General features: G+C 34.0%; 2 pseudogenes across 2 annotated transcripts; one reads left to right on the top strand and one right to left on the bottom strand.

Annotated features, from left to right (window-relative positions):
- Positions 1-776: 776 nt before the first annotated feature.
- LOC143537835 (pentatricopeptide repeat-containing protein At2g20710, mitochondrial-like) lies at positions 777-3396 on the bottom strand (annotated as a pseudogene). The gene is made up of 2 exons (XR_013136149.1): positions 3075-3396; positions 777-2013 (listed from the first exon to the last, which is right to left on the bottom strand). The product of XR_013136149.1 is annotated as a pentatricopeptide repeat-containing protein At2g20710, mitochondrial-like (transcript).
- Positions 3397-7924: 4528 nt separating this feature from the next.
- Positions 7925-10426, top strand: LOC143537836 (pentatricopeptide repeat-containing protein At4g21705, mitochondrial-like; annotated as a pseudogene). Its single transcript, XR_013136150.1, has 2 exons — positions 7925-8178; positions 9264-10426. The product of XR_013136150.1 is annotated as a pentatricopeptide repeat-containing protein At4g21705, mitochondrial-like (transcript).
- The last annotated feature ends 4750 nt before the right edge of the window (positions 10427-15176 follow it).

Here is a 15176-nt window from a genome sequence, read left to right as displayed (position 1 = left end):
GCTTACTTTTTCTTTTTTACCAAAATGCAAAGTGTCTGATCATCACTCCTACCCATTTTATAGACGATTTGTTTTTTTTTTTAAACATTATTAATTATGTTTGCCACATGATGGAGTTCATCTGATTCCAACTGAGTACCTATTCAAAAATAAGTACCCGTATCTCCTATTTCGACCATTTTGACCCGTTTAAAACTAAAACTTGCATAGTCTCTTAGATTACAATCAATCTCAAGTTCAATACTACAAAACCGCATTCAAATATATGAATTTGGTCTGTTAGAAACTGATTATTGGTGTATCTGATAACACCACCAGTGTCTGCGTGTATTGATGAAATATATACGCATATTCATTCTTTATAATTTAAGGTGTATGCGAACGATACCCATGAGAAACAGGATCGCGTAATATAAGGCAAGTAGAGAAGTACAAGAAGAATAAACTCGAGACAACGGTAAAAGTTTGAAGTGTCAAAACCAGTGCAAACTAAGTATTAATATGAACTAAAGGAGAAATTAATAAAGTATAAGAAAATTGTTTCAATGACATGTATGAAAAATAAATTTATGCCTTAAAAAATTGCAAAATAAATATTTATAAATTTCAAACTTCCTAAAAAAAATCGTTTTCTTCATTACATGTCTTGTAATATCTTAAATTAATCATTTATGAAAGAACAATAATTGAGTTATTTGTGCATATAAACTCTATTATCAGAAACACTTAGAAGCAAAAACAACTAGCAATAATGAAATTAACTATCCACAGTCTACTCATAATGAAAAGATTCAAATCAGAAACATTTTTTCAAACAAACATGCAAATCTAAAACAGTTTTTTTTTTTTTGTTACGAACGCTTGTTCGCGATGAAATCAACGAGTCTCGCGCATACATTTGGAGAAAACACACCTTCCGCCACCAACGGCTTCATAAACCCCTCAATTTCTTCATTTTTCTGCAACATTATCCTTTCTTTCCAAATACTCCAACACGATCGCTAACTTATCCTTAACGGGCTCCTCAAAAGGCAAAAGCCGACAACTCAACACCGCATTCTTCAACGCGTCGACACCTTTTAAGACTTGCCCATCCTCAACATACCCGATCATTAAACCATACCATGTACGAAAAGTAGGAGTACCCCCTTTCTCAACACCCGATTTCAAAACCGCTTCAGCCTTCCCTAATTCACCATTTTTAACATAAACATCAATCAAATCATCAGCTACCCGAAAATCATAAAACAAACTCGTCATTTCCCATTCTTTAAAAACCCTCTCGGCCCCTTCCACGTCATCAAATTTCAACAACGCGCTAATCATGCTCCTATAATTAACATTATACACCTTAGCTTTCTTTAAAATGTTCCAAATTCTTTCCATTTCATCTTTCTTTCCTAACTTTGCATACGTCCTAAGCACGGTATTGAGTATTTTGTACCGACCCTTTTTGGTCATCGCCATTTTTTCAACCTTCTTTAATAATTCCAAACTTTTCTCACCCAACCCGGCTTTCAGAAACGCGTTTGCAGCGATAAGATACGTCTCACAATCCATACCGACGCGGGGATCTGCTTCCATGACCTCCATGATCTTGTTTAACCCTTCGACGTTACCAGTCTCCGCATAAGCCCTTAACCGAGGAGTGAATGAGTATTTATCTGGATAAAGACCGGCCTTTTCCATTTCTTTAATTAAACCATCCATTTTCTCCCAATTTCCTACATTGTAATAAAGTTTCAACAAGATGTTGAAGGGAAAAGGTGTCATTACACGGCCCGTCTCACGTAACTTCTGGAACACGGCCTCTGCTTTATCTTCTAACTTTTCAATAGAGTAGATGTTAAGAAGGCATACATCAACAATAAATCCTTTGAATACTTATGAAATGTTATTGTAGAATTCTTCAGCTTTCTGTAAACCATGAACTTTGTAAATTAAATGCAGCCGCTCCCTAATATCGCCCTTTGTCGGGGGCATGTATCGTTTATCAGTCATCCATTCTGATATCTGTGAGAAAAAATATAACACATTTTAGGATTGTAGCAGAGAAAAACAGGTCAACTCTTTTATAAGTTTTTGACAACGGGCCAAACGATTAAGATATAAGAAAAGAGCTAACCAGGTAGCGCCCTAGCAGGTTGAATAAATGTTTAAAAGCTCAAAATTTAATACATTTATGACATTTAAAAGGATGAAAACAAAAACTTTGTGGGCCGACCCAACCATTCTCGGATTTTTTAAAACGATCTGTTTCGACCCAAAGCTATTTTTTGGTCATAAACCGTTTTGACCAGAACCTAATTTGGTTGGAACCCGTTTAGACCCAAACCAAACCGGACCTGTTTTAGATTGGCTCGTTCTGAACTGAACCTGGTCTAACCCATGACCAGGCCCGCCCGTAATGTCAGGCCTACTCAAAACATGAGTTGACCCGTTACCCAACCCGCCTTTTGCCACCTGTACAGAACGCTCACTGCATCAGCAGCAACCGGTCTATTACAGTTTGGAATTCCAGGCTTTACTGTAAGGTCAAATGGTCAACCTGTACCAAACCGTCACATTCTCGATAAAGGTCGTTTTAACTTTTAACCCGAACCCATTTCCATCCCAACCTATTTTGACACAAACAAAAATGTCACCTTTTTAAAACGGCCCGTTTTGACCAAAACTTATGTTCACTCAAAACCCTTTTTGACCCGAACCCAGTTTAGGCCCGAACTTGTTTTGACGAAAGCAAAAGTGGAACCTTTTTTAACCGTTTTGACCCAAACTCATTTTCACTCAAACCCATTTTGACCCAACCCCCAGCCCAGCCCAAGCCAAGTCGACCCGACCCGACCGTACATCCAAATAACTTAACCCTTTTCAAGAATTGTTTGGTGAATTCATATGGATAAAAGCAAACCTTTTTAGAGGCTTCAAAATCCTAAAATCCGTGTTACATGTTAGGGTACATGGGCATAATTAGAAGCAATAATACACAACTCAAAATATACAAAACATGCAAACCACAAGAAAAGACTCAATTTTTATCCTAATTCTTTAAACACAAAATTAGCATTAAGAACCTGAAGGGCATGCTTGAATCTTTTGAACTTGATCAAAGACTTAATGATTTTATCAAGAGAATCTTTATCAACTGTCTTCCCTTCAGTGACCCAGTGATCAAGAACTGGTACAACTGAAAGATCAGGATCACCCACTGGTGAGATTCTTCTGTAAAGTGATGATGAATCATGTGAGGGTAATTTTGTTGAAAATGAGGTGCAGAACCTCTTTAAGGCATTTCCACAAACACCTGGTGTGCGTAATCTTAATAATCTACAAAAAAGATTCATCTTTTACCAACAAATTTAGTGTAGCTGAGTAGGGTTTAACATTTGGGGTTTATCAGAACCGAATTGTCCTGGTAAATATATATTTTTTGATTTTTTTTTCTTGGTAACACAATCTATTAAGCGGGCGGTACGGTGAGAACCAATGATTAACTAAAATTAATTTGGGATAATTAATTAACCTTTTAGAATCGTGACTTTTTTGTGTATTATGTCATCGCACTCTCTAATTTGTCGTTCCCCTAGGACACTATACCGCCGCTTGTCACTTGATAGTACAAGAGGAGAGTTATTTGGCGTAACACACGGTTGGACTAAAGTCCAGGTGGGCTCGGGATTTGAACTGAAAACCTCGCAAGACCTAGCTCAAATTTTTCATTATTAATATCCACCCAAAGTGTCACAAGTAGGAATCAAACTTGGGTCTCCATCGAAGAACCCAAGCCTCCAACCACTAGGCCACAATTTAATCAATCATTAATCGGGATTAGTTGATGGATTTTTACAACCTTGAAATCTACTAATGAATTTTTAGTATTTATTTTTTCTATTATTTATCCTGAGTAATAAAACTATAATTATGCATGACACATAGCCTATAAGTATTGTGTTAGGTAATTGACTGAGATTTTACAATCAGATACAAGATTACAATTATCGGATAAATTTGTTCAAAAAGGTAGTGATTCACTCGGAAACTAATTCACTCATAAATTGGCTCATCTGCAAACGAGCTAAGTTGAGCCAACTATGTTTGAACTCGGCTCGAGCCCGAGCGAAGGTTGGCTCGGCTCATGCCTCATTCGTTAACTGACTCATTGGCTCTTTGAATTTAGCGCTGAAATTTATACATCTTTGTAATCGAAAGACAACATTTTTTTATGAAAAAGATATTACAAACTCTCCATGACTTGTTTGAAAGTAATACGTAAGTTATAATCCGATATAACAAATTATGAATATGTAGCTCATAAATTTTGCATTATGTCCTTACATGTATGTTACAAAATAGAATTTCGTTTATATATATATATATATATATATATATATATATATCAAATAGGTGTAAAATATATTTAAAAAGTTAAAACGGGTCGGCTCAACTGGCAACGAGCTAGATCAAGCTTTTAACAAATTAAGCTCGTAAAGATAAAGGAGACCATCCTGAACCCACTCCAACTTGTCTCGTTTACAACCCTATCTATACTATATATAATATACCAAATAAGGGCAAATTAAAACACCCATTTTTAAGTAATTTACAACACCTAAAGCATGAGGTACATGTATTAGTAAGGGTAAACATGTCTTTTAAACACAATTCATCCAACTTACAAGTTTGGTCCCTCATATTTAATCATATTATGTTTTTATAACTTGTAAACTAACTTCCCACCCATGATTTTTAAACGACTATAGCCTCTTCATACGTTAATATTTTTATAAACAAATTGCACCATAAAAACGAGCATTTTATTCTCTTTAATTTGGATATGATATTGTTGTAATTTTTTTTTTCATTTTAAATAAATTAATATGTTACGTAGGAGTGTTCAGTGTCGGTTTTGATGGTTTTTAAGTTAAACTTGTGAGTCCAACCGTTAATACTGATTTTTTGTCGTCCAAAACCAAACTCAACCATTGAAAGTTGAAACCGAATCGTTACTAACGGTCTGGTTCCAGTTTGGTTTCACAGTTTAAACTTTAATAATAAATTTAGTTTAAAATAATTAGTAATTTAAATGTACCATCAATTTTAACTAAAAACCAACATAATATGATACTTGATAGGGGTGAGCAAGATAAGGGTAAGACCTTTGAAACCCGGTTACCCGACTCTTAAAACCTTAATTAGACCCGAAAAAATATTATGGGTCGGGTAAAGGGTATTTAAATTTCACCTTAAAGGGTAAAATGGTTTCAAGGGTCCGACCCTTTTTCAAACCCTTGACCCGTTTACTCGATAGATATACATCAGATTCACGATTAATCCGAAATTTATAAGAGGTTTGTATTTCATATATGATTTATCAAAAATTTCCCAACTACTAAGAAAACTAAAAATAAAAGACCATACTAATGAATGGAAACATATATAAAGAAATCACTGAATGGTTCTCTACAAGTAATTCGGGAATGTGAATATTGTTTGCATTAGTTCAAATGATTTATAAACTTTCGAAGTTAGAAGTTACATTGTTATTAAATGAAAGTATAATTGTTCTAGGATTCATAAATTAAAGTCATTTATGAGATATGCAACTAGTAATACAGAAAATGAGATGTGATTACTGTCTTAAAGGGTAAAGGGTTGGACCCTTGAAACCCTTATTTATACCCGACCCTTTTATTGGTTAGAGGGTAGGGTCTCGGGTCCACGTTTCTTCCTAAAAGGGTAAAGGGTCCGGGTAAGGTATTAGGTAAAAGGGTCGGGTCTTACCCTTTGAACAGTCTTGAGATGATCATAAATAAAAAATGATAGTTTTAGCCACATAAATAGTAAATATTAATGGAAAATCTAGGACGTGAAATAATAACAACAAAGATTACAAAAGAAACATATTGTAATTAGGTTAATTTACAATCTTTTCTGGTTTCATATGGTCGGTTGTCGATATAGACCGCGAACCAACCGTTCACTACGTTTTGAAAATTTTGAAGCCGACCAACAAACCGAAAGTAAAAAAGAAAAAGAAAAAGAAAAACAAAGTCAAACCAATGACCGATTTAAACGATTTCAAGGTTTTAACCGAACCATAAACACTTATATTTGTACGTGATTAACATGTTCAAACACCCGCTGCATCGCACGAGCACTCGTCTAGTTATATTTGATACACGGTACACACCCCAAAATCCCAAAAAAAATTAATCTCAATTCTCGTCGGCCCGATTAAAGTCTAGGCTTAGTGAAAGCCCAAAACTTTGAACATAAACTTTACCAAATACTAATATACTACAATAAAAAGAAAAAAATTACAATTATTTACTACATTTGCAAAACCCGAAATACATAAGTTCTTTAAGGCATTTCTACAAGGAAAATTGGCCGAAAAAAGTCACATTTTTCGCCGAAAACTCAATCTTTTCGACCAAAACCTTAGATCGGACCTTTATAAACATTTTTCTAGCAAAAACCTTATTTGTTGAGGTTGCAGAAACCCTAGAATCACTGTTTGAGTCAATTGGTGGTGCTCAAATGATGTTGCAATTGGTTGGTTGTGAGTCAGTTGGTGGTGGTTGTGTTCAGGTAGTGGCGTACGCAGAAAATTATTTTATGGGGGGCGGATTTTTTTCCATAGTCGGTTGCTTATCGCATAATGGCAAGCCAATTTCGAGTCGGGTCGGGTCACGTAATTAAAATAATAAAGCTAAATTAAATTTCAAATATATAACAAAACTATATCAACCGTCGTTAGATATCAATAACAAAAATACAATATGCGTACATTGCTCTCAAGAAGTATATACAAATAATTCTATAAACTATTATTTAACAAATACACACCAACACATGTAACTTAAATATTAATTTGTTTAAACTGTCTTAGTTTTTTTTAAAATATACCTTTTCGTATGAAATAATAAAATTGAATAAAAAATTTGTAACATTTAACTTTATAAACTACAAAAGTTATATTAAATAAAGCTACAAATTAATTCAGTAAGATACAACTAAAGATAAAAAAATATTGAATTAAATTTACATATGAATATATAAATAAATCAAAAGTTAAAGAGAACCATAAATTTTAAATCTTACCATCTTAATGGTTGTAAAGTGTAAACTATAAAAACTAGAGGACCTTAATGTGTTTTTCAAATATTTAGTAACAGGATTCAAAAAGTACACTTTTTCTCTTTCACTTCTTCCTCATGTTCACCAAACATAAGTTGCAGACACTTGTTGTAAGCATTAACCGGGTGAAAAAAATTCTAAAATATATATTTTTGCCTTCTCTTTTCACCCAGATCCTCTAGTAGTCCCGTTTATGAAGGGCGGTGTCAAAATTTCATCCGGGGGGGGGGGGTAGTGTTAATAAATCGCATATATATACTTAAAGAAGATAAAGTTTTAAGGTGGGTGGCCGCCCCTCTTCTCCACATACTAGGTCCGCCCCTATGTTTAGGTTATGTTTTCCAACCGAAAAATGTGAGTTTTTCTACCAAAAAAATCTTTTTGACGGCCTGCAACTAACGACGTTAGTGTTCTGTTAGTCATAAACCGTTGTAAACATATACATCTTCAGTTGAGACTATCACCAACCAAGTGTAAAATTAAATTGGTTATTTGCAAATAAAACATAGTTATAGTTATTATTTAAAAGTTAAAACCAATATTTCATTTCTACAAACACCTGGTATGCGTCATATTAATCTTCAAATATTCATGTTTTACCAACAAATTCAAATTGGGCTTCCTTATAAAACTTCCATTAGCCCATTAACGAAAAGCCCAATAAACGTTTACCGCACAAAGTACAATTACACACTGCATCTGCAAAACCCTAAAACCCTACTGAAGCAATCAATCAATCAATCAATCAAATCCAATCAACCCCAAATTGAACGAACGAAATCATGATGCTTTCAATGGCGGGTCGATTGAGAAGCCTGCAAAACGCAGAAACCCAAATGAGATTATTTGCCACGGGTCAAAAATGAAAGTAATAAGGTGACATTGTACTCGAGAATCAGTCCGCTTGGAGACCCGAGTATAGCGATGACACCGGAGCTAAACGATTGGATTGAATCCGGAAAGAAGGTGAGGTCATCGGAGGTTAAGCAGATTATTCATGATCTTCGTAAACTCAGACGCTTTCATCATGCTTTAGAGGTTTGTTAATTGTCACCATATTCTGTTATTATTGTTGTTGCTTTTATATGGTTTAATACTTTGAATGAATTAGTTACATTTGTTAAGTTTTATAAAAGTATTTCGGGTTAAGTTGTGTGCACAGTTCGGTTTGGGTTAAAACCAAAACAAACACGAAAACTCTGGTTTTTGAATTTTCGGTTACGGTATGGTTTTTTCATTTGAGCTTGAAACTTTTGGGTTGAAAAAGTTGGTTAGAATAATGAATTTGGGTGTGCATTGTTTTGTTAATTAGTAATTAACTGATTGTTATGCATTTCGGTTTAGAATATGTGAGTTTTGGGTTAAAACCGAACCAAAAACCGAAACCTTGGTTTTTAATAATTTGTTGAAAACTCTTTTGTTTTTGGTTTTGGTTTGGTTTTGTCATGAGCTTGAAATTTTTGGGTCGAAAAAGTTGCTCAAAATAATGAATTTGGATGTGAGTTATTTTGTTAATTGGTAACTAATTGATTGTTATACATTTCGGTTAGAATATGTGAGTTACATGTAAAACCGGTTTGGTTTTTTCAGTTTTTATTACATCCATACAGCCAGTGAACACTTGGTTCATGTGCCTAATACGATTTTCGGGTTTGTGTGGGGTCTGACCAATCAACACGGCCAGTTTTAACAGTCCTAGCCCTGACTATGCATACTCGCATAGTATCTACATTTTTCATATAGTAATTGTCATATGCATCAGGTTGTAAATGAGACAAGCCTAACTCAAGCTCGGCTTAGCACAGGCTCGTTTGTTATTTGTTAATTTATTTATATACACTTATAATTAATTTTACTTGTATTTATAATGATATTTTTTATAAAATAACATAAAATATACCATTTAGTTTTTTCTATTGTAATTTCATATACAATGTTTATTATTATGTAAAAAGATATTTAATATATTAAAAAATTAAACAAAATTTATATAAACAGTAGGTTCGCGAGCCTATTTTAGCTTGATAAGTGAAGCTTGGACTCATTTATTAAACGAGCTTATATTCAGCCTATGCTCTTTTACACCCCAACTTATAATATTATAATATTATACCATGCTGCAGGTTTCAGAGTGGATGAACACGAAAGGCTTATGTGCATTCACACCGACCGATCACGCGGTTCAGTTAGACCTGATCGGTAAAGTCAAAGGGTTCCTCGAGGCTGAAAAATACTTCAACGGGCTAAGCGAGCAAGACAAAACTGGTAAGACATACGGGCCCTTCTCCACTGTTATGTCAGACAATGAGAAACCGAGAAAGCACTTTCACTTTTCCAAAAAATGAAAGAAAACTGTCTCGTTTCATCGCCCGTCACATATAATGACATCATGAGCCTTTATGTCCGTACCCATGAAGCTGATAAAGTTCACGACTTGCTAAACGAGATGAAAAAGAACGGAGTGTCTCCCGACAATTTAAGCTATAGAACGCTTATAAATGTGTACAGGGATGAAAAGGGTAAAATGGACATTTTCGCTCTCGAAAAAATATTAAAGGAAATGGAGGACGATTCGAATATCGTCATGGATTGGAACACGTATACGGTTGTTGCGAATTGTTATATAAAGGGTAATCTTTTAGACAAGGCGAGTAACGCGTTAAAGAAAGCTGAAAAACTGGCTGGGAAAGACGGGTTAGCGTATAACCATGTAATCTCGTTACACACGCGTTTAGGTAACAAAGATGACGTCATTAGAGTGTGGGGTCTACAAAAGAGCGCGTGTAAGAGACGGGTTAATCGAGATTATATCACGATAGCGACGTCGTTAGTGAGACTTAGTGAGTTTGAAGAAGCCGAGAAGGTGTTAACCGAGTGGAATTCATCGGGAAATGTTTATGATTTTCGGGTTCCGAGCACTGTTCTTAATATAAGGTTGGAGGGAGACTGGGAACTTAACTCGGATGTTGTCGACAAGTTGTTGGAGGGTGTCGGTGAAAAGGGGCGTGTGGACGACGTCGATGTGTTGCTTAAGGAGTCGAAGAAGTATATGAAGTTTGATAGGGAAATGTATCATAGTTTGATGAAAGGTTGCATTAGTGGTGGTAAAGAAGTAGGTAATGTTTTGAAACATATGAAAGATGATGGGATTGAAGAAGATGAAGAAACAAAGAAGATTCTTGGATTGAAGCAGAAGGTTTAACTGTTTAAGGATTCAGGAATGTGAAATGACAAGATTGCCCTCCACCCCGTTACCACACACCTCTCTTTTTCCTTGTAGTTTAGTAGGTGCAAAACAATTTTAATTTTTAATGTGATCTTCCAAGTCTTTGTTGCCAAATTTGCAAGTGTGTTATGTATGCTTATGCTTCACTCATATGTTGTATTGTGGTAGTGAGATGCGAGTACCTTAGACCGCATATCCTAAGTTCCAAAATAATATCCCGATCCCCATATCACAACTCGTAATTTATCTTATGTGATTAAGTCAGGATGTCGTTTGATTACTTTCAATAACACATCAATCGTTATGTATTCGGTTGTGTAAAACTTTGTTTGATGTTTTGCTTGTACATTTTATTCTAGAACAGTTATTTTACTAATCTCGTGAAAATAACGTTAACAGTGGCGGAGGGTTAATCAGGCATCATGTGGTGGCGTTGATAGCCGAAAGAAAAGGGCACATGCACCAATCAGCCAATGTCTCGATGATTGAGTGCTATGTGCCTTACTATTGGTAGGATATACTGAGTACGATGATGATGATGATTTTATTCTAGAACACTAAATTTGTTCATCAATATACATAAGGAAAAAAACATATTTAAAATTGTAATGGTAATGTAGTTAAAGTACTTTTATCTTAGAGAAAATGCAAAGCAGAATTTGTCAAATCACAAATGCACATTTTTCTAATATTGTTTTAGGTGGTTTCATATTGACATTTTCAATATTCTTTCCCACTGGCATCCTACCACCTCCATCATTGTGATATTGACAGTGAAGATTGTCTTTTAGTTTGTTGTTCATCAAATGTAAATAGTCACATTTCTTTCAGTTTGTTTGTCTAATCTTGCCTTATTCTTTATTTAATTGTGTATATTGATGCTTAGTCATTTACTTATTTATATTGGTTATTGAAAAAGTAGGCTACTAGCCATAATTTTAAGAGTTAAGAGGTTGCAAGTAAATCATGTTTTAAGGTATCAATTCAACTTCAACATTGACACTTATAATATTTGTAATGTTGATCAGTTTCTATAATCGATGATATAATGGAAACAAGGAAATATGTAATACCTGATAATCCAGTGATGTTTGAGATTGACATCTTCTTAATCTGATCGAGTTCCCCTTTAGGGTGTATGGTTAGGATGGAGATTAGGTGTTCTTGATGAACACGATTTGAGAGAGAGAGGTAGGGGATGATTCTTATGGTGTTATTATTCATCATTAGTTATTAACCTCTCTAATAAGCTCTCTATATATACACCCAAGGGAAACCCTATTAATGTTAGTAAGGGTAATTCCGTCCATCAAGGATTTACCAGTTATAAACATAAGGTTATTTAGGTCAATGATCAATAATAAGATAAATAATTATAAGGGCCATATATAAATATATATAAAAATATATTTATTCTAACATTCTCCCACTTGGCCTAGTAATTATTTATTATGAGCATTAGATTAGTCTGATCAGAGGTTAATACTCATTTTAGTTCTAAACCCAAATTGCAGCAGAGAAATACAGTCGTTGAATCAATATTCGACTCAGGACCCCCATTAATCATACTACAACTCAAATTTAAAACCTAACTTTAGGATCAAATTGACAAATAAGCCCTTACCGTTGATTTGTATAATTAGTGTCTATACGTCTTTAGGCATGCATGAACGTATTTAGAGACAAAACAAATTTTCAACGTATGAGGAAAAATTAATAATTAATCATTCATAGTACGATACGCAGTTGCGCTTGGTCATTGGTAAAACCCGTCTCTATTATTGGCCATTTAGGAGACTTATGGGTGACAGACCTTTAATTAGTGGATCCATAAGCATATCATGAATGCATTCGATACAAAAGTTTAGTTTCCTCTATTTGTTCTTAAGTCATAAGCGAACAATAATTTAGACTTGTATCGAATTCTAATGCAGCTCCGCTTGAACTGTTACTGTTCAAGAAATAAGGGTAGCTGACTTTATCACAATAAGTCTTCAATATTGGATTTATATGAAGTTAATAAATTATGAGTCAACTGATAAAGTTTTCCAACAACATTTAGTGACACGTTGCGTTATGATCAGCAACATATTATGTCATTATAACTTAGGTCGTTGTTATCAGTTAGTTAGGACTCCTTCATGAGATAGTAATGTCTACTGACATAAGGATATACCCAGAAGTTGACAAAGTTAGAATATTAGTAGTCAACCGTTTTTTAGTTCTCACTTCTTCTTCTTTAAATTATTGTGTCTCGTTTCTTAGAGATATTGTGATATTTTATCAGATGCTTCACAATAGAAATAATTAGTCGAGTGTTTAGCAATGTGACCAATATCTAAACGAGTATAGATTTGAACCTTCTTAAGGCATCTAATTAATGATGCATAAGGAAATAATCTCATTTATCCTATTAGCCTCTAAAGGAGAGCAATATTGTATGTTACAAGTGTAAGGACCCGTTTCATGTAAAACATATAAAACTAATGAGTCTATCTCGGTGTATTTTGATAACTATTAAATAAGAGGTATCTCCGAGATTGATTAGGTCAAGATATGCGTTAACAATACTTTGACTCATGTAACATATACTTGTCAAAAGAATGTCATTTATATAAGGACAAGTTTACATTAGTTGCTCCCACTCATCTTGAGGTAGGTAAATCAATCCACTTAGTTCTTGATGAAGAGAGTTGCATTATGATTTCATTATTGATTCTTGCATCAACCCATACATGGATTTTATTGACTTACAAACTAAGTGTTCTTAACCTTCAGTTTAGAACTTACAGGTTATTTTACGAACATGTAGGCCAGTGTTAGGGAAAGTTGTTTTAATGTTCATGTAATGTAGCTCTAAATTATTATAAGCTACTAGAACAGTGATGATCCTCAAAGTAACCTTTTGTAAGACAAGGAACTAGGTTCTTTGATAATTTATTCCCTCTTGAGTATACCTTTATCAATCAATCATACCTTTAGTGTATTAACGTTATTCATTCAGATTTAGTTTAGTAATGACTACCTTTTAGGTAATTCAACCAAATCCCAAACATTATACTATTTTAGAAGATTGATTGATACTAATGGTTTAATTAGAAGAGGTAGGATCATTAAACCTTCCAAAATCTATTTAATCTTTAGTCAGGTAGGGTACATAATCATCAAAGTTAGTAGGCCTTTGAGACCTAGATGACCTCCTGAGTTGATTATTGGGTTTATAAGGAGTTTCATATTTTCAGGTATATTAGGAGCAATATTAGTTTCTAAGTATGTAAGAGTTGGTGCAGTATGGTGTACAAGAGGTGTAATCGGAGTTAAAGTAAGCGACAATCTCTCCCCCCGCGTCTTGTACTTAGCCAAGTTATGATAAGGACTTTTACTGCTCCTACTGACCTTAGAAATATGTAAGAATTCAGCATGCTTAGGGTCAACATCAGAAGACCAAAAAAAATTCTAATTGAGGATTATATTAATTAGTCTTGGTAAGAAATCTAAGTTTTCCCATATTTAGGTATCCAACAAAATTTGTTATGAGTAGCATTAAATGTTAAGGAGACAAGATATAATGGAGCAGTGTCTTATACAAGGGATGTTTTATGAGGTAGATTAAGTTGTTTCTCCCCCATCTCTTGCATATAAGGACACTCAGTGCTCCCACTGATCTTTTAGGCCTCTAAAAGTCCATACAAGTTTTGGCGATTCATGTCATAGGAAACTTTCATACATTTTAGACTTGATTTCCTTATTGTCCATATTTCATAAGAAATTTTAAGGACATATTTAGAAGGAATACTGATAAGTATATATGAATTGATTTCTTTAAAGAACTTGTCCAGTAGGAAACAGATTAGATACAAGTTGATATTCTTCTAAGCTCCACTAATAGCAGTGAATTTTAACTTATGGTGGACCTCACTTACTCCCTTTATCCAGTTTATATTTAGGGCATTTAACACATGCTTTCAAATCACTAAGAATGAGATTTAATGGCAATTCATCCTTTGTCAACCGAGTCATGATTTCTCATGAAAATTTTGGTCTTAATGGATGAAGTACGTAAGTCTCATTTATCTTTTGTTAAATTCTCATTTCTATGATAACAAAAGGTTGTGAAATTTGTAGCATCGCTTAGTTTTATCTTATAAGGTTTCTATTCAGATAATAACGACCGATAATATGATAGTTTTAGTTAGTAGTGACTTTGTTTTGGTCATTTAAAACCTTATAACTGTCAAAATGTAGCTTTAGTATTGATACTAAATTCTGAGTAAACTCTAGAATGTTTAAGGTATCATAAAGCTTAATACAAAACAGCTTTTATGGTTCTTACAACCTTAATATTAAATGAGTCACTGACTCTCATCTTAATTATTATCGATTTCTGATAAGGAAACGTATAAAACTAAACTCAACTAACATGTGTTAATAGGGATATTAATATTAGTGGAGTTAAATATCATTAATTGGTAACTACCTTTCTTAGCCAACTGTTCACTTGAGGTATGGATAGTCTCTTTGCTCGTGCCTAGTCTAATGGCATGATTTTGCAGTGAGACTTTCCCTTTGAGAACGTAGAGCTGGAAGCAGTACTTGTATTTTGTTTCAAGACTTTAGAACTATCCTCTTTTAAGGTTTAGTGGTAATAAGGTGAATAACATTTGATTTTCAATTTTAGGCATTCCTTTTCCTGTACATATATTGCTAGCAACACACTCAGTTTCCTTTAGTACTTCTGAGTGTTATAGTTGATTCTTAAGGCATCTAATTGTACTGGTGGAAAAGTAATACACTGAAAAGACTTCATTAA

Source organism: Bidens hawaiensis, unplaced genomic scaffold (assembly GCF_021521415.1).
Source record: "Bidens hawaiensis isolate Kalapana, Puna unplaced genomic scaffold, B.hawaiensis_p1.1 tig00011408_1, whole genome shotgun sequence".
Taxonomy (NCBI): Eukaryota; Viridiplantae; Streptophyta; class Magnoliopsida; order Asterales; family Asteraceae; genus Bidens; species Bidens hawaiensis.
The sequence above is the reverse complement of the archived record's forward strand: the minus strand, read 5'-3'. Positions and strand labels throughout refer to the sequence as shown.